Raw genomic sequence first — 27,425 nt, 5'->3', positions numbered from 1 at the left:
ATACACAATATCTATATAGCACACTCAGCTGTGATGTACACTGTTCTCTTTTTAGCAGACACAACCATGGTTCAAATCCTGGGAGTGGTAGTAAGCTGTATGCAGAATCATACCCCACAAGTGTACAGAGTTGTCCAGAATGTTAAGTGGACCATATCTGCTGGGTGTTACCACATCCCCTGGCATATCAGAATGCTAATCTCTGACATGTAGGCAGCATTTAATGTCATAGAACTGACTGTCAGGTCTGTACATATTTGGAAAATGTCTATGAAAACAAACCTGTCATTGTACAACTCACCAAAGGTTTATGAGGCCAATAGTCAAAATATGTCCCGGTTTCACCTGCATGTTGTCAAGACATGCCCAGAGTGTGTGCAAAAAGAGCTGGGCAGGTATGTGCATAACATCAACCTGGAATCTGGGAATATGCGTAGAAACAGTCAGGAAGTGTTAACAAACAATACCTCCACAGGTATACCAGGTAAGAGGTATATACTGCAGGTAAAATTCAGTTAATGTATATAGTTGTCGACATCCATACCACTGTCCAAACTAAGGCCATAGGGTAGTGTAATAATACCTGTAAGGTACAGATCACAGCACTGACTAGGAAAGTAATGAGAACTACAAGGATATACAAGTTGTTAATTGACATCTTTCTCTCCCCCCACCATACCTGTAACAATAAACTAAATACACAACTCAATCGGTATGTGCTCTATTAAATCTACTGTTGGGACATATGTCCTATTGTTTGATAAATATTTAAATTTGTTTCTATGCATGTGCCATGTTGAAATACTCTCACATTGGTGGCATGCTGCCATCACTGTATCTGCATGCTGTTGTAATGGCTACTGTGGTTCTATATATGCATGTGTTCTGTTTGCTATGCAACTGTTCCATATCTGGTGTTTCGGGCTAATGGGAATATCTATGCATACTGTTATACCTAATCCTGGAATGTGTTGACTATTACTAACCCACATATGTTGTTAAACTGAAACACTATAGCACGTTTGGGAAGGCCGGTCCCAGCGGACCCACCTCTCCCATATCATCTGGCCATGGCACCAGGCACCAGCACATCTGGGGCCCACCCTGGGACCTCCTCGACTGCTGGTCCTGCACTACCTTCAGCTGGAACTGTCTCAGGGGATGGGGCTCACCCCCACCTGGGAGCAGAGAGCGGGTGAAGACAGGACACTGTCACCCATCGCCAGGTCCGGGGTTTGGTGCATAGTGAGCTCCGCAGGGAGTTTGGAGATCTGCTACACCAGCTTGAGGGCCGTGTGGCACAACTAGAAGGTCAGCCTGCCCCTACTACCCAGCCACCAGCACAGCCACCTCTGGGGCCGTGAAGGTGTGGTGGTGACTGCCCTTGGGTGAGGACCTCAGTCTCACTGTTTACACTAGGGGGCTCATTGGCTTCCGACTTCCAAACACCCCTCCCCACCCAAGGTGTTTACCCCCCACATGTCATATACCATCCCTCTATGCTGTTTTGTCTGTCTTGTCTATTATCCTACCCAACCTACCTCCCCAAATATACCTACTATCCCTTCCCAACATCCCACTCTCACCTTAAAAAAAAAAAAGAGCAATCTGTTCCCAAAAAAAAAATCTCGCCCCATACATAGCTGTCCATTTCACACACGTGTCAACTGGACACATGTAATCTGGTCTAATTGGATTCACCAACATATTATTGTTGTCCTCACCCCCTCTCTCAGCAGTATGTGTGTCCAACTCTGCCTCCAAATCAGTGAATATGCACAGCTGTTGCTGTAGATGAAATGGGCAGCTATGGACCTTCCGTACACTCATCCTGCACATCCCTTGCTATTTTTTCCTCCTCTCTTTCCCTCTTTGTGGCCCTTTTTCACCACTTTCCTATCAACACTTTTTCATTTCTTTTAAAGAGATTATCACCGGGGTAAGCAGGAGTAAGCACTTTTAAGCAGCAGTAAGCAGGTTTAAGCTTGTTTGCATGGTGGTTCGCAATGCCTACACAGGTTAAGCAATTGAGAAGCTAAATCATTATAAGAAACTATAACCAGAAGTTAGCAGTGCTTACCTCCGCACAACCCTGTGCAAACCCGTTTACAACTGCTTAAAAGTGCCTTAAACACTATGTATCCAATGGCCCTTGTTCTCCCCAGGAAGAAAATAAATAGCCTTTGCAAGACTTGAAACCAGTACCCTGCACACAATAGCCAAAGTGATTTACCACTAAGCCATGTCAGATACACATAACCCTGAAGGTTTCACAAACATATCATCCAGCACAGTCATTCAACAGTACAAAAAATGTATTTATACATGTATATGTATGTGTGCGTATATATATTTATATATATATATATATATATATATATATATATATATATATATATATATATATATACATCTATAGATATATATGTCTACACATACATATGTCTATATATATATATATATATATATATATATATATATATATATATATATATATAGCAATATATATATGTAAGCAGAAATATATATACATATCTATCTATATATATACACACACACATATATATATATATATATATATATATATATATATATATACATATATATGTGTGTATGTATATACAGATATATATATGTGTGTATGTATATACAGATATATATCTATAGATATAAAAGAGAACATAACAAATACATATATGACCAAAGGCACTGTTAATGGGGGTGAGGGGGCCCAAGGTAAATACCTCGTGCAGGTATTGATATCACCCCCTCCCCCGTAGCCAAACAAATCTGCCCTGCCACACAATACCAACTGTTGCAAGTCCCATACTCAGGACCCTACACAACATGGCCACAAGACATTAACAGTAATCCATCCCACCTGTATGATGTCAGGATGGTATCAATAAAATATCATGTAGTACAGTCTGGCTACCATAGGGAATGTACAATGTGGAAGCAATAAACATTCCAAATATACATACACACATATATGCAGGTACACACACACACACACACACACACACACACACACACATATATATATATATATATATATATATATATATATATATATATAGATGTAACTACACATACACATACATAGATATGTATAGGAAGATACATATTTAGAGGGTGCACAGCATATTGAACAGCCAGTATTCCTACAGTTGTCACCTTTTCAAATGGACAGTGCATGAGTCACTCATACAAAAGACAATTGTTGCCTGAAACATATACCCACAGAGAAGTCAAAGGATATGACACCACACACAGGTTTGCATACATAAGAATGTTTTATTTGTGTAGTATTACATTTGTATATGCCATGCCCTATAGCTGTTAAGACTTTGACATACATACTAACTGATTAATGCTACTCTCAAGCAGATAATTTTATACAGTAATCTGAAAGCATAACATGTGTCGCTGTCCAGACCAAGGCCTTCAAGTAGTACAACAGTAAAGACAGACTGGGCTAGAGAATAACAATGAATCAACACTAAGTAATGCAGATGTATGGTCCAGCAGCCTCTAATTACACTCTGTACTCAATCCCTAGGGGGAAAAGACTTAGGTTGATATACTGGAAAGTATCTGTTACATAACAATGCATAACTGAAAAATTTACCATCACACTGACAAACAGAACAGTCTATATGGCAGTAAGCACTAGGCCACCAATGTTCCCAAGGTGAAATGTATGGTAATGTACAGCCATATACCTTAAGGCGGCTTACTACTGATATCCCTCACATGTTGTAACAGCCTAGGTTATATATGGTGCATACCCCTCCCACATAGTCTGACTTATAGGGGCATATAACACTGTTACATACATTGACCTCTGGACTACAGAAGGGCACACATGTTTTGTGCACCTGAAGCCCACATGTATATGGACCCTACCCCCAATATGTGTGGGGGCCAGAACAGCACTGTAATGATTGCAGGAATGGCAGCATGGCATAATCACAGGCCACTACATAACAACCTCCTACTGCATGTCATATGGACAAAACCTGCTATGTAGGTAGAGGACAGAGGCTGGAACACAGGCCCATATGTAAAATAGTGTTGTCATACACTGAGTAAGTTGCTGGTGTTACAGGATAGTCTGCAACATACCCTTAGTCAGGAATATGAAGTCAGAAACACAAATGGATGTAGCCATGTACTGCTAGCACTCAACACACACAATGCCAGTGGTATATCTGACACAAGACCTGTGTGGTGGTCAGACAAAACATAACAGGCACACCTCTGGCCATCATGCGGATAGACCCACAGTTGAGAGCTATGCAGACAAACTGCATTCCATGTTAAACTAGTATGTACACACAAACCCTGTAACACTAGTGCTGTACAATGCATATAACAACACTACTCGCACTCTGTCTGTATACTGGAACCTTATACAAATATGTAACTGGCTTGAGTCTGCAAGTCCTCTTGTAAGAGATATTGCTACCTGCTGTCTGTAACACTGCTGCCAACACACACAGGAAGGTTGTCCTCCATAAAGGAAAGGTAAAGGGACCACGGCCACATGATATAGGGATTTATAGTAGTGGGTTGCCATGACAGTGGTAATTGGAAGTAATACACAGCATGATGCATGCAGGTAGCAAGTGGAGGATACTGATTGGTGCAGAGGCCATCACATGATCATGTGCATCACCTACAAAATCCATGCTGCAATCTATTCAAAGCAGCTCAATCCATTTACTGGAGAGAGACCGAGATATATAGATAGACGAGAGAGAGAGATACAGTATAGAGAGAGAGAGACAGTAAAAGCCAAAGCCAAAAAAAAAACAAGATCCATCCAGCAAACTATCCAGAACAGACATCATTCCCACAACAGGTATGTGAATTATATATGCATGCAATTGAATGTAGTACTTGGTCCATTATAATGGGATAGATTATGTGGAATGATTTATATGTGCTATCAGGTGTTGTTGTTGTAATAATGTCCAGCTGAACAACTGCTATGAACAATGGTGTATCTCCTTGTGGGTAGTAGGCCATACCCATCAACTGTGCAGATCAGCACTGACTGACAAGATGTAAGCCATCATAGTGTGTTGTGTAATGGAAAACATGTATATTAGTGTTGCCAATAGCTAATGGTAGAAGCAATGCCATTATGATGGACACATGGGTTCCAGAGCCCACCACTTGCAGGACACACAAGTTAATGTGTAACGTAGTATGCAGAAATGCCATAGGTGTGTAATAGGCTTGCCTGCAATCTGTCCTTATATATACCCCCCCCAATGTTAGGCTGTGTCCACATGTGGTACCTGTCTGTGTTGTAGCAAGGCAGAATAGTGCAGCTGTGCAGGAACGAGAGTTAGAGAGTGTGGACCTAATGTCTGAATGCACCCTATCTAAATATAAATAAATATATATATATATATATATATATATATATATATATATATATATATATATATCTGTATACACACATGCATGTCTACAGATATACAGACACCCATATGCATTTATATGTATATATATATATATATATATATATGTGTGTGTGTGTGTGTGTGTGTGTGTGTGTGTGTGTGTATGTCTACATATATACAAACACACACAAACATATGTATATAAATACATGTCCCCTAGTTTTGCATCACAGTGCTGCATGCTATGTGTGAGCGAACATCACACATATCAATACACACACACACACACACACACACACATATATATATATATATATATATATATATATATATATATATATATATATATATATATATACAGCAGTAAGTGTGTGCTACATGGATGGTTATGTCACATTGTCACATGTGAACCCCATGTTCGGACCACATTGCCCTTGTTTGTGAAGGTGGGATTGGGAATTTGGGGAAGGATAGCAGGTATATTTGTGGAGATGGGTTGGGTTGAAGATAGAGAAGACAGCCTACAGGGACGGTATATGACACATGTGGTGGGTGAACACCCTGGATGGGGAGTGTCATCTGCAATGTGGAAGCCCCATGAGCCCCAATATGGAAACAATGAGAACAAGGCCCCCACCCATTGCCAGTCACAACATCAGCTTCATGGCCCTAAAGATGCCTGTGCTGGAGGCTGAACAGGAGGTGCATGTGGCCACTGTGAGTACACACTCACAGTGGCCACACTCACAGGTGCATGTGGCCACTGTGAGTGTGTACTGAGGTCCTTAAAGTGCTGTAAGCACATCCTCCAAGTCTCTGTGGAGCTTCCTATGCACTAGACCCTGGATCTGACCTCGGGTGATAGGATCATGACTGTGTGCGCACCAAGGGGGGGGGGGACACCATCCCCTGAGGTGGTTCCACCTGAAGATAGTGCAGGACCAGTAGCTGAGGAGGCCCCAGGGTGGGTCCCACATGTGATATGGACTGGTAACATGGCCAGATGTGGTGGGAGAGGTGGTACTGCTGGTAACTGTTCTCTAAACATGCTATTGTGTCACTGTTATAGATCATATGTGGGTAGTAATAGTCCACACATTCCAGAATCATGTCCAACAGCATCCATAGATATCCCAAATAACACAAAACAACAGATGTGCAGCAATCACATAGGAAACAGACCATGTGCATATATGGAATCATAGTAGCCCTTACAATGGCATGGAGGTGACATTGTCTGTAACAGGCCAGCAATGATAATGTTCCCACAGGGAACATGGCTACAAACACATAGCACAAAGTGTGGTACAATACGATATATGTCCCAATGGTAGGTATTCTGTAGACATACCTACTGAGTTGTGTGATCAGATTATTGTGGCAGATATTGTGGGGGGGGGACAAAGATGTGTATTAACTATGATAACCTTCCTGTATGAGTTGCTCAGACCTGTTTCCATCTTTATGTCTTTCAGGCAACATGTCACATGAGAGACTTCCAGTTTATACAGGAAACGAGAATGAGGTCATCAGCACACACCTGGTGCAGCACTAACAGGTGCTGTTTGGCAGAACAGCCCATGAACAGCAGGAGTGGACCACACTGTGGAACAATCTTGTCCACAGGGTAAATTATGTTGGCCTGCAAAACAGCAGTTATAAGCATGTCCTGCATCATTGCACTGACCTACTTTGCAATGCCCGTCAGCGTGCTGCTGCAGTCAGGTAGGATCACCTTGCAACTGGGTGGGTCATGCCATCCATCCCCCGGACACATGTTGAGGAGCTCCTTGCCAACCTCGGGGCACCTGCTCGACTGCACACACAACAACAACTGGTGGAGAGTATAGTGGAGGTGGGTGCTACCCACACACTGGCAGAGGAGCATGCAGGTAAGGCCACAGGGCACATCAGTAGACCACTGTTGCATATTCATCTGCATCTGTACAGTTAGATCATGCATATGTGAAGTGACATATATAGTCTGTTGCTGCATGCTAGTAATAAACAGATATGCATAAGCTGTGGTATTCTGGGATTGTACTGTTGATGTACTGTAATGCTGCACCCACCCTGTACCAATGCCATAGCTGTTGCTACTGACATCACATCTATCACACACTTATGTAGGTCCCTCTGGTATACCTCCAAGGAAGCACCCTGTAGCTGGTAAGTATGTTTTTTGTTCAGGTATGCCAATACACCAGTCATGTTATGGCAATGGTATATTCCATGCACACATTTAACACACCTACCAATAATGCATGCCGTACATGTTCACGTATTGTTGCTAACTGCACTGCATCACAGTGGTCACCATGATGGTGTATCTGAAGGGTATGTCAGACTCCTGCAATATAACTAACATCCGGTCATGGCAAAATGTGTGCACAGAGATGAACATAATGGTGAGACAAATGGCCTACAGTAGGGACATGTGTGAAACATCACCCTTATACAGTGCTACAACAGTGTATATACCAGTATTACAATGGCAACTGTTACAGATCTACACTACGGCATATCATAATACTGTGGTCCACAACCTTTATAACCTGCAATGTGGTCCCGACATGAGCAATGAGTGTGTAATATGGAATCGTAGGTTAGGGCAGAAAATATAGGGAAGACATACTTTCACAAACACTGGAAGCATATGTGTGCACACACTCCAGATAAAATATAGTGGAAGCAGCTGTTGAGGTACCGACTGCATGCATTTGTCATGTTGACAGCTTGATAGTAGTCTGTATGTTCTAGGAAGTTGTAGTTAGAAGTGACATTACATTGCCTTAACATTGCCCACCTTATCATGAAGGGTTCTAGATCAGTCCTCCTCAGAATATCACTCATCAGACCAATGATTGAGTACAATGCCCCATTCGAAACAATGATTCGACCCGACACTTGCAAGCAGCTGGGAGAGCAGCAAAAGAGGCTCACCCAATTCCTCACCAAAAGGAGCCAAAAAAAAATCTGTCCTATGCCGACCGACTGAAGAACTGTCAGCTCTCCCAGTCTCAGAGGCTCATAGACAGAGGTGAACAAACACATACAACAAACCCAGATTTGATTGAGCTTGATTTCAAAAACACCAAAAAAATCTAGATCCATCCACAAAACAAGAGCAGGAGACTTAAACCACGCTACGGCTATTAATAGGACATGCTGAGAGATACATCCAAAAGAGAGATAGATTCTATGCTGTGAAACAAAAATCCCGTGGAACAAAAGAGCACCTCGCTGGCCTTGTTCAAGAGAAATCTTGACACCGATGGATGGGGACCGAGATATACCCCAGGAATTACCTCCCAGTCTTACCTCGGAGTGAGGCACAGCAAAATAATGGGTGCATAGTTCCCCATACTAAAGGGGTGGCGAGCCAATAAAGCCACAATGGCTGCTTATAAAACTCCTCGGGCAGATAGCCTAGTATGAACCTATGAAATGCACCTTCCAGCAAGTACACGTTCCCAATGTCACACCACGTATTGGTCTGCTGTCCAAGAAGTTTGGTCATCAAATGTACACACTTACCTGCAACAGAGGCAGCCATGGCTTGCACACATCTTACATGACATGGCGTGGACCCCATATCCAACAGGTAGCATCCATGAACTGGACATGTAGCCATACCTCACCATTGCATATACCATGGCAAACAGTGCAGACAGTCATGTATGTGGCAAAGATGTATGGGACAGGAATGATGTAGGAAATAAACAGATGGCCATCCAAGACAGATGATGTCACATGTAGCAAATTGGTCATGCAGGCAGCCTAGTAACATGCCACAACACTGAGGAGGTTGCAGGAATGTCTAGCAAGTACTGGCTGTGCAGTACCCATATCAGCAATTGCCTGGACTCTGCAAACGTGTGGCCTATGGGTTAGGGTAATCAGATGTGACAGCTGTACCACAGGAAACATCAGCCTGGCCTCTCTACAGGTAGTGTATGCATAACAGAAGAGGTTCCCAAAAGGCATGCGTTGCAATGTGTACTGGTGTACCACGACCATGTTTGGAAACCTAAGGACAGTATCACGTAATATACATGTGCGGCACAAGCAATGTCTCACCCCACCTCAGGCCCACCATCTCCATCTGTACCGTGCCAGTCCCAGTGTACACCTGTAGGTTTGCCATTCATTAGCTGGGATTAGGCTGTTATATGTGGTGTTCAGTGTTTGGGACACTGCAAACTGACACACATGTGTAGGCCATAGTTGTCAAGCATCTGCAAAAAGGCTGAAGATGGGGAGGGGGTGTCATCATGGCACAACAGTGCACTGCAGCAGGGATCCAAAGGATGCTACGAATGGCTGTATCTGCTCACAGTCAGGGTCAGGAACTGTGGCAGACATAACCCTGACTCGACAGCAATAGTGGTGGCAGTGTATGAACTCCAAGGGATGTGACATGAGTTGACCTTGCAATCATGCAGAGTTGGGGGACATGTGTAGGGCAGACTGACCATATACTGGCAAATGCGGATGGGCCATGCTAGTATACCCCTGCCAGGAATAGTGACTGCTGTAGTACACATAACAGTAAGTGCAACAAACCATCATAATAAAGGCGTGCACACATATGCACCCACAAAGTGTATGCATCTCAATCAGCATCAGCACAGCTAACACATTTGTTTGACACTGCATTTGATTTTCAGGACATATGTCACATAGGCTCATGTAATGTTAACATATGCAGTACTGTGGTCCCATAGCATATCAAAGAAGAGGGCATCATATCAATAAGAGTGTGTACACTCCCCATAGCCATTGTAAGGTTTGACAGTTGTCAGTGTAATAGTATTGTACTGGTCATACATGCACCGCTAATGATGACATCTGTAAATCAGACATCAGGCATTCACAAATGACATCTGTCCACATATCATCCCAGGCATGTGTCAGACAAACACTTAGGGGCTGTGAGCAGCAGAGCAGACATAACTGACTCAGTAATACATATTCAGCAATGGTGTGTACACCTGTGATGTATGGTGCACAGTACATGGCAGGGTGCTGAACAGGTGCACAGCAATACTGTGTACATGGGTGCAGTGTTTTCCAGGGGAAGGGGCATCACCTACTAACATCGCCCATGCATCACACACATGTATATTGTTGTTACCATGGATTGACTATAGCTGGACTGCATGCGGTTGAGTACCATATGTTAGTCATGTTGACAGATGGGTAATTGGAGGTCCGTGTGTAGTATCTTCATGCAACCTCACCTGTAAGTGTGTGTGTGTGTGTGTGTGTGTGGGGGGGTTATTTTTGTCTGTAAGTGCAAGCTGGTGGAGTGGAGGGAGGTTGATGCATGTAGGATGTGTGTGTATGTGTGTGTGTGTGTTTGTGTGGATGTCCATCTATGCACATGTGATTGTGGGGTTGTTTATACGTCATTACTTCCCTTTGGAATCATGCAGTACATGGACATGGACTGACCCATGAGACACCAGGAATACTTGTCTGATATGTAATCTCAGGACAGCTGATGGAATAATAAGGTCTGTAGCATGGAACATGCATTGGGAGGGAAACTAGACACCAGGTATACTGTTAAAATTGCAATAAGCAGAAAGGTGAAAGACTACCCACGTATGCAGCACTACAGATGCATTGAGGAATTACTAGACAACACCAGTGAGTGTATTCAAATATTACTGTTGTCCACATAATAAGTTGATTGAGCAACAGATCTTGCGTCTACTGAGCAATAGTTACGTTTGACACTCCAGTGCGTGACATTATTGAGTGACCGTAGTAGCCCCTAACATATGGGGGCCATGCTCACGATGTCCGGACATACCCAGGATGAACCCAGGATGTAAAGTCAAGGACAGGTAGGTATTATGGTGGAATGTCAGGGTGTGTGTGTGTGTGTGTGTGTGTGTGTGTGTGTGTGTGTGTGTGTGTGTGTGTGTGTGTGTGTGTGTGTATGTATGTGTGTGTGTGTGTATATGTGTGTACCATTAAGCAATGATGTACAGGTCTTAAAGTGTGTTTCTTGTTTTCCCCTCACAGGTGGCGAGGTGGGTCAAGATCCTCCCTGCATGCAGTCTGATATTGGTGTCCATACAGACATTGAAAATGATGATAGGTGTGTTGAGGCACAGGCGGGGTTGTCAGAGGCCGAAACTACACCATAGTTTGACAACCCCCTGTTATCCACCCCCTCCCTACACACAGTCACAGTGCCTATATATACCCCATCACCAGTGCCAATAGCAGAGGGACAGTTGACGGTTGGTGGCAGAGCACAGGACAGTGTGGTATCTATGGCTGTTGTGTCTGGACACAGCAGCCATAGCCAGATGTCTGGCAGGGTACCACATAGGGAGATGTACCGGGGTGCTCATGGGAGAGCCACTGGTCATCATGCCTCTGGCAGAAGTACCACATCTGGTAGCACCAGATGCATGTTTCAGGCTGTCATGGAGGCACAGGCACGTATGGAACGGTACACCAGACAGGGTCTGAGGCTGCAGAAGGCTGCTTTTTCAGCTGTAAGTGACAACATCCGTGATCTTGCAGATGCCCTACATGATTATACAGAGGACATGGATAGACGGTTGGGTGAGATGGTGGGCTTCCTTGACCATGGATTGTCTGTGCTAGAGCATGTGGTGGAACTGGTGTGGTGGCCACGTGGATGTAGGCCAGCAACACCAACATCTGGCAGTCAATGTGGATGTGCAAGGACACCAAGCTGCTCCCATAGTGGCAGTAGCAGACCCAGCACTGAGGGGGGCGCTATCCACACCTCACCACAGTAGGCCCCGTGTACAAGGCCATGGCCAGTCCCAGGAGGGACCTGGTTTCAGTGAACATATGTCATCATCAGGGAAAAGTAGCATATCAAGGCTTGGACCTGGACATGCCTGTGGAACCCCTGGCAGGCACATTTCTCATGTCCATGGCCAGAGGCGGAGAACTGCACACCCTGCCAGGTATGGTCTGCAGCTGTCCAACAAACACCTGTGTAGGGCAGCCACAATGCAAAACTATATGCATGCATACCCACACACAATACAAACACACCTAGGGCAACCCAATACCTACACACACCACATCACCACGGCTATATCAGTAACTTGCACCCCTCACTCACACACATGGTGTCAAACATATGGCCTACCCTAGGTCTCTGGAAAACCAACAACACACACTGTGCATATGATGATACCTGTGCCATATCCCTGTCATCCATAACATCAATGCAGGGACAGGCTAATATGGTTCTGATGCACACAGTGACTGCGCTACAGTGTATCAATGTACTGCTGAGTAACATGTTGTCAGCAGTAATGTTTAATGTTTACATGTCAGGTAGTGTAGCTGTCCAACCATGATGCATTATAGCTGTTAGTAACACTGAGTGATTGTGGTCTCCATAATATTATCCATTTGTGTTGTAGGTGTACATGTGTCAGCAGGAGGATGGTCTGCTGTCATATCTCACAAGGGGTATGGCACTGTGGTGACACCATGGCTGTGCCATATCCTGGGTACAGTTGAACACATGTCACAGGTCTGTATAACAGTTACTGCCTGTGCCACATGGACAGATGACCCCCTGGGACATGTATATTCAGCAACCTGAAGTAGATCCCTCCACATACATGCACACTCTTACTTGGCAACACTGGGACTAGACCCCTACATAGGTATGTAGTGCTACTGATGTGTGTGGCTTTAATTGCACACACCACACAGCGTTTAGGATGAGGTGTGCTCCAGGTCACATGTTACATGCAGAACATCCCCAGGCATGTACAGTATGGTAATGGGGGATGTAATGGTTGTATATGGACAATACATATTGTGAAATACCATCATATACACATTAACAAACACATAACAGTCAGACACACATCCAAGAGACCTGGGCCTATCAGTGCTAACTAACTTGTCAGTGTGTCCAATGTGTTACAGGTAGGCTGCACACAGTACATGCATAACTGGGCTGGATAGTGTTATCAGTTACCTGTATGGTTGATGGTGACAGTGGTCACCATACAGTGGTATCTGGAACATGTACCAGGGATACCATGGTCTAATGACAGTATACCCAGCACCCACACACCACTGTGGATATTGTACACACTGGAACCCATGATGACACTCTAACATACCCGCCATCACACATTTACCAAGACTGCAATGCAACCCCTTGTCCATCCCAAGAGTGCTACTACCAGGATATGCATCTAATGCACATGCCACAGGCATAGTAGGGTGATGCATTGTCATGCCTCTCCTATGAGCAGCAACATCACTATCCCTATTACTGTGTGGCAATGCATATTGCAATAGGAGTATGTGGCCTCGGAATGCTGTAACCTACATATATGCACACATGCACACATACACACACTTGCCAGAACTCAGTGGGTATCCCATGCTTATCAACCCATTTGTACAACAGTGTTGTGCTGGTACTGCAAGTCCCAGGTAGCCCTTAGGGAGAGAAGTGTAACAAGGTACATGCAATATCCGGTACAGCAGCAGCCACATCTAACTATGGCAATGGGTGTTGCGGTGGGTGTGAAGGGCCTCAGCGTATTCTCAACTACAGGTGTACTAACCCACAGACACTGATATCCTCACAATGCACATGTACACATTTGTCAGTACTGGGGTGCATCAGTGCAGGTGTTCATAGGTGTGTACCTGGCTATTGTCCATGGAGAGATGGGAAGTGTAGAGGATGTGTTTACAGTGGTATCATGCCACCTGCCATGTGCCAGCAGACAATCTATCTACAGCCACCATGGCAGTGACCCTCAGGGTGAGGGTGACATGCCTCAGCCAATCTTCTGGGTGCCTCCTGTAAATGGCCAGTGAGGTGCTACAGTTGACATGTATGCAACATGTATTACATAACATGGTTAGTGTCTGTCTTGGAGACCTGTACCTAAGCATGTTCTGTTGACTGTGGTAGTGTTGTGGAGGTATCCATGGCATGTGGTGCATACAGGGTGTTGTGTCCTAACTGTGTCAGTTATAACACAGCTGGACAGACATGTCAGTGTCAGTCAAGCAAATGTTGCCTGTACGTATCCAAACTGGATACCTGACATCTGCACATCTGTACAGGGACTGACAGACATCAGCTTGCCAACTAGCTAAGCAGTAGGACAAATGTGTTGACAGATAGATGTCTAACACTGATAGGTATGCCATTACTACATGATGGCAGCCATCACTGACATATGCTATACAGACAATAGTCTACAGTTAATTTCCACATGTCAGATCATTATCCAGTAGGAAATATATAATGTGACACAGCTCACACACCAGGAACATGACAGTGAGGACTCAGAGTCCATCTATGCATGCAGGGGTGTTTGTTGCCAGTACTACAATTAGCAATCTACTCTTGCTTGGGAAAGCACTGTCAACAGTAGTAACGTCATGATACACTACATGCCAGTGTGACTGCACATAACCTGGATACTACATTTGAAAGTAACACAATCACAAGGATAAGAGTGTTGTACAGGTCATATATACTTGGGTGTCCCAGACAGGAGACTCACACCCCTTGCTACTGGAATGACAGCACATAGACGCATGTTATATACATGGCATTACATACACCTATTACAAATGCCATTACCCTGCTATGTTATCAGACTGGCATGTGAGCACTAGGGCTGAGCCATGCTTAGCAGGTGTCAGCATTGCTGCAACATAACAGCTAAGCACATTTGTGCACTGGTAAGCGAAGCCAACACGGTGTAAGTGCCCATATGTTTAACCTACCTTAGCACCACTTAGCTTCCCGCAAACCCACACAAACACCCTTAAAGCTGCTCAAAACTGCCTTATCCACTCTGTATCCAACAGTCCTTGTTCTGCCCAGTAACAAAATAAACAGTCATTGCAGGTCTTGAGCCCAGGACCCTGTACAATATAGCCATAACTGTTAACAACTACTCCATGACTGCTGTAAAAACAGTTGTTGGTTTTTTCCAATACATCTGTCAGTAGACATATTGAATAGTATTGAACAATTGCTGTGACTTATACAATTGTATAGTACTTGTTAGTGATATTACTGTTCTTTCACATATGTTGTTATATCTAAATATGCACATATCAGATACATATGGTGCGATACATCTGGGAAGGTATACACAACAGTAATGTTTACACATGACAAGGATATGGATATATACATATGTAGATATGTCTACATGTACATACACATGTATTTTCATATATATGTATTTATACACATCTGTATAGCGCATCATATATATATGGCCATTTATAGATCTCTCTGTATATATATATATATATATATATATATATATATATATATATATATATATATATATATATACATCATATATGTACAAACATATCTATGTCGATATATATCTAGATATCTATAACTATGTGAATATATATATATATATATATATATATATATATATATATATATGTATATGTGTAGACATATATAGATGCATATATGTTTTATATATATATATATATACATATATATATATATATATACCCATATATATATGTAGATATATATATATATATATATATATATATATATATATATATATCTATATAGATATACATATATATGTTTACCATATCTTCAGAACATGGAGTGGAGTCATACCTCAGCACCAATAGTCTCAACCCCTTAGTCTAAGGGGATGTCATGTATGTATAGCAGGTATATATGTAGACTGTTGCTACTGTAACAAGGGTTGTCTTAACAGACATGTTGTGTGTGGGATGTCACATCTGCTTTTTGACATGTATGCTATCAGTTACTGACAGGCATCCTAAGGACATCATAATACAGTACCACTGATAGCACAGTAATGATCCTGTGGATGACAGCAGAGATATGGCCAATATATGTGTACAGTCTGGCACACTCTGGTCAATCTAGAGGTATACACAGAACTCCTTAGTGCAAGACACGTGGACCCAGCCTGGCAATGTAGATGTTAACAGCCATGTAGATGGGTATATCATGTAAATACTGGACTACATATGCCCATACAGTTTATGCATTCACACACTCCTCTCTGTCCTGACACATAATAACTGGTGATGCAGAGGTCACATACTACCCAGTTGTTAGTGGCATACATATGTACAGCATCCCACAGCTTTGTCAGAAATACACAACAGTTATGGTGGTCAGGCAGCAGTACATCTTGCAAATATCTGGACATAACATCACACTGGGTAATTACACTGAGCTGCTAGGCATGTAACAAAGCACTGTGCAAACTACAGGCAGACTGCCACAACACTGGCCTACATTTCATATGGGGGAATACACATGTACCTGGAAATATAGCAGGCTCTGCATGCATGTCACAGCACAGAGTAACAGACACCTGTGTGAAAGTGCATACCCACAAACAATGTGAACACAGCCACAACCACATATGTTACACAAGCTTAGTATTACAGTATATGGACTATCTGATCAGCACCATTCTCATATGTGCCAATCACACACTAACCCTACATATACTGGGTCACGACACAGTGTGGTCCAATGCCTTTCTGTGGTATGGGACATGTGTGTGTTTGGCCCTACAAACATGTGAGCTGATAGGGTACCATACACTGGAGCAGCATGTAACATCAGATAGAACAGGACAAAGAACAATGACATCTACCACAGTCTGCACACAGGCCAAGGTACATATTCGCAACACAGATACTGTCGACAATCACCATAAGTACACAGACCCCACTACTGTACACACAGCCACAGAATGCCCAGGTTATGTCCTAAGAAATAGCCCCTACTACACATAACATTTCAAGGCCCTACTTTTCAAACACCTGTCTACTAAACGGAAATGCCCTTGCCTCCTTCCTACTTAATCTGGGACCACTTCTAGTATAAGAGTCTCTTCATTATGATATATTTACCCTATCCTCCTCCTATAGACTTATTCCTACAACTATGTCTATCTCTCCCTGCAATCTCCTACAGCTTTATCCCTCTACTTAACTACTTCTACTACTCCTACCCCTACAGCTAGATTTGCTCACCAAAACTGGTAAATACTACCTAATCCGTCTACTCCTACAGCTATACTTGCTCAACAAAACTTGTAAATACTACACAATCCTTCTACTCCCATAACTATACTTGCTCAACAAAACATGTAAATATTGTAAATATTGAGCACTAATTTCTATCTCTAATACTTTCACTCAAAGCGCTACCACTATTTCTCTTTCCTTCAACCTTAACTATCTTTTAGGAATCTCTAAGAAATACTACTATACTATGCAAATGTAATAAGCATAACTTAATGTAAAAAAAAACAAAATTTTATTCAATTTCAGTATGACTTGCACTCTCTTACTGTTCTGTATTCCTTGATATCGTATTTCTGCAATCTGTTTAATGCTTTCTAAATTCTTGATTGTGTTGAAATCCTGTATGTAATATTTTTTATGCATTTTCAGAACTTTTCTCCCCAGGCCTCCACTGAAAATGGGCCATGTTGACCCAGTGGACTTCCCCAGTAATCAAACTGGAATAAATAAATAAATAAATGTCTAGCCGTCTGATATCTGACTGGCTTGTTATCAGGTATGATGTCAGTACATAATGGTGTACAGAACATATGCACCTCTTACTGCATGACATATGTACAAAGGTTGACAGACGTGTGGCTGGAGCCACAAACACTGGGCCAATATTGGCATGTTGCCTGTGATACCCTCATACATTTACTATTATTACAGGGTTTTTTGTGACATATGTCCTATGAGGGATATGAAGTCAGTAACTCTCATGGCTCTCACCATGTACTGACTGCAATCCTCAGACTATGCTTCTGCAGTTCTAAGATAGGTGAACTGTGAGTAACACAAGACACATAAGACTCCAAACACTGGCCAATCTGCAGATAACCCTACAGGTGGGTGTTTCCTCAAACACATAACACTGTCATGACAGGTATTAAATCGTGTAGACTAGCCATATCCACACAAACCCTGGTAAACCAACATAACTCCAAATGCAGAAGAGCAACACTTACATTCTGTAGTCATGTCTAGAACATCCCCCTCCTGTTTTTTGGCCTGTCTCCACAGTGTATTTTGTTAGGGGTATATCCCACTACCATTTGTGATGCTGTTTGCCAAACACCGACATGAAGTCCTGCTCACAGTGAATGAAAAGGGCCAACACCCACATGATGTTCCTAGTTATAGGAGTGTGTTTCCATGCAATTGGCTATGGGAATGTTACCACAGCTGTCCAGCATGCAATCAGCTAGTGGGGGACTGCAATTTGTGCAGAGGCCATGAGCTAATCATGAGCATCCCTTACAAAAAACAAGCTGCTGCTTAAGCAAAGCAGGTGTACTTCTCCACATCCACCAGAGAGAGAGTGAGAGAGACAGACAGAGACAAAGTAAGACAGGGAGGGGGTGGGAGAGTAAAACCTAAGAATGCTTGTGTCACACACTTACCAGTACGGGGTTTCAAATCCCTGCCTGACTATGTATTGCTATCACATGTCTATGCAGTTTTTGCATTAACCACAGAGCTTATATGTTAGGGAGCTGTCCAAAGGTATATTCGATGGTGAGTGACATCTGCAACAGTGATAAAGGAGGGATAAGGTAGGTGTAGTACACGTGCCTGTCCACATGAACAGGTGTCAAGGTCGACACAGCCACACTCTCTCAGGGATTCACACACATTATCACAGTTGGCAGGGTCAGGATTAGACTTCCTAACTAGCTAGTTGGCAACAATACAGTAAAACGCAGGTATCACATGCACCACAGGGGTTATCAGGATGATATGTGGGCAAAGGGTATGCCAGGGTGTCTGACATCAGAACGCATGCTTCAGTAGGCCAATAGGAGGTGTAGTGAGTGTGAATGGCATCCAAATCATTATAATCCACACACACACAGACAAAGGTTGCCAGTACTGACATGCATGGGGGCATTGCTTCACTGCTGTGTAGTGGTTGACAGTGCCAGAAGGCTGTACAAGGCTAGGTAAAGGGTATACCTTGGCATCAGGCCACATGACAATGGTCTGCTGTGTGGCTCAGGGCTGTAGTGTCTGAATTGGCCCACACAGGTGAGTATTATATTCACCATTCAGTCATCTGGGTTACTATTGTGGGTGGCCAGTGCTGTGCAATGCTTGCCATGTACGTGTTCTATAGTCCATGACATGGATGGTGTCTGGGATGTGCATACATCCCACATGCATGTTCTGTGACATGTGGAACTGTACCTTGGGTGTCTGGGGCATGTTGTATACACAGATTGTTATAATCAGATGTGCCATTCCTGGCCTCATGTGGTGAGAACTGGCAATGAACACCAGGTTGACTCTGCACCTACATTGACATCATGATACAGGTATTCCCTGGTGTCAGTGGCATCTGTCCATACAGGGCATGTGTATAAGGCATGGTATGTCATTTGTGGGTTACATTGGCTGGCTCTACAGTTGTTGCAGGTGTCCAGTGGAGAACATAGTTAAGGAGCACTGTATGCAATTATGTGCCTATTGTAGGGATGGGACAGGGTGCCATGCCCTCTGTAGTTCACTGCAATCACACCATGGTTACTATCTTTAGGCAATATGCAGGGAACTATCAATGTAATGTTTGTTGCCCAGCCAAGTGTGTTTGTGTATGAGACATGGGTTGAGAGTGTTCTTTGGATAATACAAGGGTTGCCTATATTTTTTGCCAGGCTTTGATGTCACGTGTAGGGGTATAAATTGTCTGCCCCAGCTCCCTGCTGTTTGACATCTGTTATCCTTGTAAGGTGGACATTGTGACATATCATAGACCCACCATATAAGAAATTTGCAAAACCTGCTCCACAACAAGTCCAGTTGTTACACACTCACAGCTACCTCCACACAGGATGCAAATGACAAACACACACAGTAAGTCTTACAGTTGCCATGTCTGGGATTAGAACTCCTACTTAACTAGTATACCACACTACATCATTACACAGTTATAGGAGGCGCCACTGAGATTACTGAGCTGCATCTTCCCCAAATGTGTATTTCAAAGTGTATAACATCAGCAGGCTTGCCAAAGTAGGGCAATGGACGTTGTGGTGACTGTGAATGGCCTCAAAAGCATTGCTCACAACACAGACAAAAGAACTTGCACACAAACTTCTATACTTGCCATGTCTGGGAACAGAACTCCTACTGAACTAGTGCATCAGAATACAGCATTACACAGTTATAGGATGAACCACTGAGATTACTGGGCTACGCCTTCCCCAATGGTGTATTTCAAAGTGAATTACATCAGCAGGCTTGCCAAAGTAGGGCAACAGAGGTTGCAGTGACTGTGAATGGCCTCCAAAGCATTGCTCCCAACACAGACACAAAAGTCTATATTTGCCATGTCTGGGAATAGAACTCCTACCTAACTAGTATATTACACTACAGCATTATGCAGTTATAGGATGCACATTGGAAATTACTGGGCACTTCTTTCCCCAAAGGTGTATTTCAAAGTGAATGACATCAGCAGGCTTGCCAAAGTAGGGCAATGGAGATTGTAGTGACTGTGAATGACCTCAAAAGCATTGCTCCCTACACAGGCAAACCTCTACACTTGTCATGTCTGGGAATAGAACTCGTACCTAACTAGTATATCACAGTACAGCATTACGCAGTTATAAGACATGCAACAGAGATTCCTGCAGTACTCTTTCCCCAAAGGTATATTTCAAAGTGAATGACATCAGCAGGCTTGCCAAAGTAGGGCAATGGAGTTTGCAGTGACTGTGAATGGCCTCAAAAGCATTGCTCCCTACACAGACAAACAAATGTCTTCCCTTGCCATGTTCGGGAATAAAACTCCTACTTGACTAATATATCACACTACAGCATTACACAGTTATAGGATGCACCGTAGAGACTATGGGGCTATTCTGTCCCCAAAGGTGTATTTCAAAGTGAATGACATCAGTAGCCCTGCCAAAATAGGGCATTTGAAATTGTAGTGAGTGTGACTGGCCTAAAAAGTATTGATCCCTACACAGACAAACACACACACAGTTGCCACATCTGGGATTAAAACTCCTACCTAACTAGTATAGCACACTACAGCATTACACAGTTATAGGACATGCCACAGAGATTACTGTGGTAATTGTACCCCAAAGGTGTATTTCAAAGTGAATGACATCAGCAACCTTGCCAAGGTTGGGCAATGGAAAGTGTAGTTCATAGGTTCATAGGTTGATACTAGGCTATCGGCCCTACATGCCTAGACATGACAATTCCCTGGCTATGTCTTCCCACAATATTTACTTCCCTGGCCCCTGTCTAGCAGGGCAGCTGACATGATCCCTGGGGTCATTTTCCTATCTCCCATCCAATTGCCCAGGTTACTTTTAAAGAGGGCCACAGATGCACTCTGCTTGACATGTATGGGCAGTCTATTCCAGAGTCTGGGGAGCCTATGGGTCAGGAACACATCCCTCCAGCATGTATTGTTCATTGTGATGACAAGATTTGGATCCCTGGAGCATGTGGCTGTGATTGTTTGGAATTCTTTAAGTGTAGCATGTCCAACAGCTGTGGGTTTCACGTGGCATGGTATGTTAAGTAGAGATTGCCTCTGAGAACACAATATGTGGCAGAGTATAGCTGGATGATTTTCAGATGGTCAGCATAGGGCATCTGGTTTAGACCTGTGATTCATTTCGTGAGGTATGTCTGCAGCCTGTCTAGTTGTTGCAGATGTCTTGTGAGGTACATGCGTAATGGGACATTGTAGTCTGTACTGGGTCTACTGAGAGCTGACTACAGTGGGACAATGGCCTCCTTTTCCTGGATGTAAAGCCCTTAGTGGGAGGTGTGCCACATAGGTGGGTTTCCTGACTGTTGTGGTGATGTGGTTATCAAAGGTGAGACCACTGTCCACCTGTGTCCCTAAGTCTGTTAGCACACTTTAGGTGTTTAGTGTACTGCCACCTATGTGATACTTCACAGGTACATGTCCCTTCCCAAAGGGGATAACTATATATTTCTTGGCATTGATCTTGAGGCCATGTCTCAGGCACCAAGCATGTCTTTCTGTAAGACCCTTCTGTAGAATATCCACATCATGTGGAGATTCAATATTGGCTCCCAGTGTGCAGTCATCTGCAACCTTTGTTTGCCAGAGTCCCTTACTGTTGGACTGTACTTCAGAGCAGTAGATGCCAAAAAAGAGTGGTGCCAGGACTGAACCCTAAGGTACTCCAACTGTCTCTTGTCTGGGGCTGGGGTTGGTGTCACCTACATTTACAATGTGGGTTCTGTCAGTACAGCAGTTGGCAGCCCATCATGTGACATAGGGATTAATGGCCAGCTTGATGCATTTATCTATGGTTTCAGACTGGGGGATGGTGTTGAAGGCCTTGGTGAGGACTGGATAGGCTGTGTGAGCCACCTTACCCTTGTCCACAGCTCTGACGATGGATTCACAGTTGTCATTCAGGTTGAGGTGACATGATAGACACTTCACAAACCCAACCTGGTTAGGGTCCATTATTTGCAGGATTCCAATGTCTTTGTTTTAATTTCCATGATAATACAATCCATGGCCTTGCAGATCAGGCACGTTATACTGCTGGGGCTGTAGTTCCCAGGATCCAAGGTGGATCCTCCCTTGTGGACTTGGATAACTGTAGCTGTGTGCCACACAGTGGGCACAAAACCTGAGGTGTGGCTATGATTAGACATGGTATGTAGGTGAGGTGCCAGTTCAGTTTGTAGCTCATGTAGTATACAGCCCGGGATTTTGACTGCTCCCATGGCTGCTGTTGTCATAGCTCTGGAGAGTGTGTTTTTACCTATGTGGCCATTATTACTGGAATTTGGCAATCTTTCTGTGTTGAGATGGACCCTTTGGGGGTTGGGAGGGGGGTGCAGTTGGCACTGAATAGATCTGTCAGGATATTGGCAATATCCCTGGGAGCAGTATATTTAATACCATCCTGTTGTAGCTCAGAGCAGTTCTGAGCATTGCCATTTAGATTCTTCACATAGGCATGGAACGGCTTGCAGTTGTCTTTGACATCTTTGGCTAGATTATGTTCGTAACTAGCTTTGGTGGATGTTATGAGGGATCTCTGCTTCTTATTGTAGCTGTTAAGGGAGTATTTTGCATCCTGGAAATTCCCCCGTTTCTGCAACAGTTTCCTCCTTTAGTTGTACAGTATGTTTATGGCAGGGGGCCACCACATTGGCTTCCTTTTCTTGGTGGGGAGTGTCTTGGTTCTATATTGGATGGCACTATTCATGCACGAGTGGATGTGCTCGTACAGTGCCTTCATGTATGATTCAGCAGTCATCCTTTCAGTTCCCATCTGTATGGGTGTCATGACATTAGTCACGTCTGACATGTGTAACATGACATTGGCTTTGGAGATGTGTGCTTCAGAGGTTTCCTTACTGGGGTGTGGGGGAAGGATGTTGATGTTAAGGGTGATTAGCTCATGGGCAGACCTGACCACCGACGGGGTGACCATAGGTGTGGAGCACTGATTTCCCATGTTGGTAATGACCAGGTCTAGGATATTTGAGCCCCTGGTGGGACTATGGGTTACTTGATGGGCATTAGGAATTATGACTACCAAGAACCGTTGGGCACACATGTTGGTACACAAGTAGTTTTCAAAGTTAATGGCAGGGTAGTGTAACTCACCCAGTATTAGGGTGTTTGCTTGTATCATAATATTTCACAGTATATTTCGAAAGCTGTAGTGGGTATCATGGGGCATGGTGGGGGATCTGTAGCAAGGTACACAATTTGGAATGCAGTCTACCCTACTGTTAGTTGCACCGGGGGCATTTCAGACACATTCTGTTGGGCAAGTAGCCTGGTGGTGTGAATATCCTTGGTGAATATGGACACCCCTCTACCTTTATTGTTTTGGTCCTGGTTTGGTGTCCAACAGGTGTGGTGAGAGCTGTACCTAGTATTGCAGGGTTGCTCTCTGGAACCTTGGATCAGGTCTCTGTTACTGCACAGTTATCAATGTTCTCCATTTTTAGGTGTGGGTAGTGACTGTGAATGGCCAAAAAAAAATTATCCCTACACACAGAGTTTCACAGTTGCCATGTTTGGGAATAGCACTCCTGCCTAAGTAGTAGATCACAGTAGTACCTAGTATTGCAGGGTTGCTCTCTGGAGCCTTGGATCAGGTCTCTGTTACTGCACAGTTATCAATGTTCTCCATTTTTAGGTGTGGGTAGTGACTGTGAATGGCCAAAAAAAATGTATCCCTACACACAGAGTTTCACAGTTGCCATGTTTGGGAATAGCACTCCTGCCTAAGTAGTAGATCACATTATAGCATTATGCAGTTGTACCACCTGCCATGGAGCTTACTGGGCTATTTCTTCCCCAAAGGTGTATTTCAAAGTGAATGACATCAGCAGCCCTGCCAAAGTAGGGCAATGAATGTTGTAGTGACTGTGAATGGCCTCAAAAGCACTGATCTCTACACAGACAAACAGACACACAAACTTTAACACTTGCCATGTATGGGAATAGAACCCCTTCCTAGGATAGTATATCACACTACAGCATTACACAGTTATAGGACACACCACAGAGATTAATGGACTACTCCTTCCCCAAAGGTGTATTTCAAAGTGAATGACATCAGCATGCTTGCCAAAGTAGGGCAATAGAAGTTATAGTGACAGTGAATGGCCTCAAAAGCATTGATCCCTACACAGACAAACAAACAAATCTTTACACTTGCCATGTTTGGGAACAGAACTCCTACCTAATTTGTTTATTACACTACAGCATCATGCAGTTATAGGACGAGCCACAGAGTTTACTGGGCTGCTACTTCCCCAAAGGTGTATTTCAAGGTTGAAGACATCAGCAGGCTTGCTATAGTAGGACAATGGGGAGTGCAGTCTGTGTGCATGGGCCATAACCCATTCATCTAGAGGCAGACACAACACTCAGACACATACAGGTTTATATTCCACGAGTGCATTTATACAACTGCTAGATGACTACTGACTTGTACAGTCATGTTACACAGTTAGCACAAGCACCACAGACACTATAGTGCTGAGGGATACCAGCAGCAAATATCTACGGTGATTGACGTTTGCATATCATCTGGTTTTAGCCAATTGGATGTGTGATGGGTGGGACAGGCCTCATGATGGGAGGCTCTTTGTCACTGTCACTCTCTTCCACACATCTATGTATGTGTATTTTTGGCCTATTATAATGTGTTGTCCTTGGATATATGTGTGCATTCCTATCCAATGTATGTGCAAAGCATGACTGGTGTGTACTGAGGAGTGTATGCACTAACATCTGTGACTGTCAGATATGTATGGTCCACTGTTGTTGCCAGACATGGGCTTCATTTCTGTGTGTGTGTGAGCATGCCCAGTATGACATTTCAATATTTTGTTGCCTGACATGGCTTTCATTACTCTTAGTGTGGGAGCATGCCCAGTATGACCTTCCATAGTGAATGGATGAATCCATTCCAGGTAGATTGTACTCCAGTGCAGACTTTTGTGTTCTACACCTACAGCTAGCAACCTGTTTCTGCAGGATATTTGTAGATCGGTTGACAATATGGGGTCAAAATGGGCAAAGGATAGTGGGTTACTGTAGGTAATTGTGTCTATGCTGCTTCTGCTACATGGTCTTGGTGTTAGCAGAGATATTTAGACATATGTACTGTTTTACACTGTGATGTTTTATGTCATCAAGTACTGCAGGTATACATATTTGCTTGCAGTGATGTCCTGGGGAACACAGGGTGAATGCAGCTGTGTCCAGTATTGTGGTCAGCAGCCTACATATTCTTGCACAATCATGCCATTTTGGAGGGGAAGCTGCAGACACTTGCTGGTGGGTCTGTGTAAATGGTTCAGCACCTTGGTACAGTGGTGGCTGAGGATCCCATGCTTGTACATTTATAGACGTAACAGTATGGCCATATCCTGCTGTGGCCATACCTCACAGCTGTACATATTCACACAGGTTACCTAGAGGCAGGGGTCATAATTATGGACATTATCCTTTCACATTGTGGTTTACGAGCAGGTTTGCAGCCACCCATTCTTGTGTTTGCAGCCAGGGATAGTATGTGCACATGGCTGAGTTTCAGACTTCACACACTCCATGCCACCCATGCTCCTACCTGCCCTCTATTATTCTGTCTTCTTCCAAACATTATACAAACATTATCTGATATATTCCCTATAGTTATCAACTCATCCCAGCAATAATTTGGTGTTGATCCACAGTTCATGTATTAGGACATGGTGGTCATGTTACTGAGATTTGTCCACATGGCCTTGCATTTGGGTTCTGTGGACTGTGTTATGTTGTTATTTGGGTGTCCATGACATAATATACATTGGCAGTATGGGTGAGACACAGGCCTTTGGCAGAGGACTGTAGGCCATTTGGTAGTGATGCAGGCCAGCTGTAGCAGGCCGTTGCATTCTGTCACTCCTACAGTCCCAGACTGCAATACACTATATTCCCCTGGGGTGACAGGGTAGGTGTGCAAGGTGTTCATGCCAATACTTTCTGTCATTATTGATCCAGTGATGTGGATGCTGGCAGGGTGCTGCTTACAGCTAGGGACACACCTGTATGGGACACCTGTTCTGCATGCTTCATTCTTTAGCTATTGCCATACAGAGGCAGGGGTCATATTGTACTCATTCCCAACAGCAGGGATAAGACCAGAGAGGTACCTGTGGGTGCTGGTGGGGTTAGCTGGGTGCATGTGTGCTATGGACACTACTTGCATCTGACTCACAGATATGCATGGGGCATTCCACTTATGTTGGCTTGTGCTGGGACATCAGATGTTTCTCAGTACTTCATACCTATGACCTTTGTGGTCTGGCAGTGTTGGCCAGATGACATCGATATTCCCTACTACAAGCCCAAATAATGTCCTGTTAACCTGTATGTACAATTTC

This window comes from Protopterus annectens, chromosome 17.part0, assembly GCF_019279795.1.
Source record: "Protopterus annectens isolate FY-2018-M chromosome 17.part0, PAN1.0, whole genome shotgun sequence".
Taxonomy (NCBI): domain Eukaryota; kingdom Metazoa; phylum Chordata; order Ceratodontiformes; family Protopteridae; genus Protopterus; species Protopterus annectens.
Note: the sequence above shows the minus strand (reverse complement) of the source record.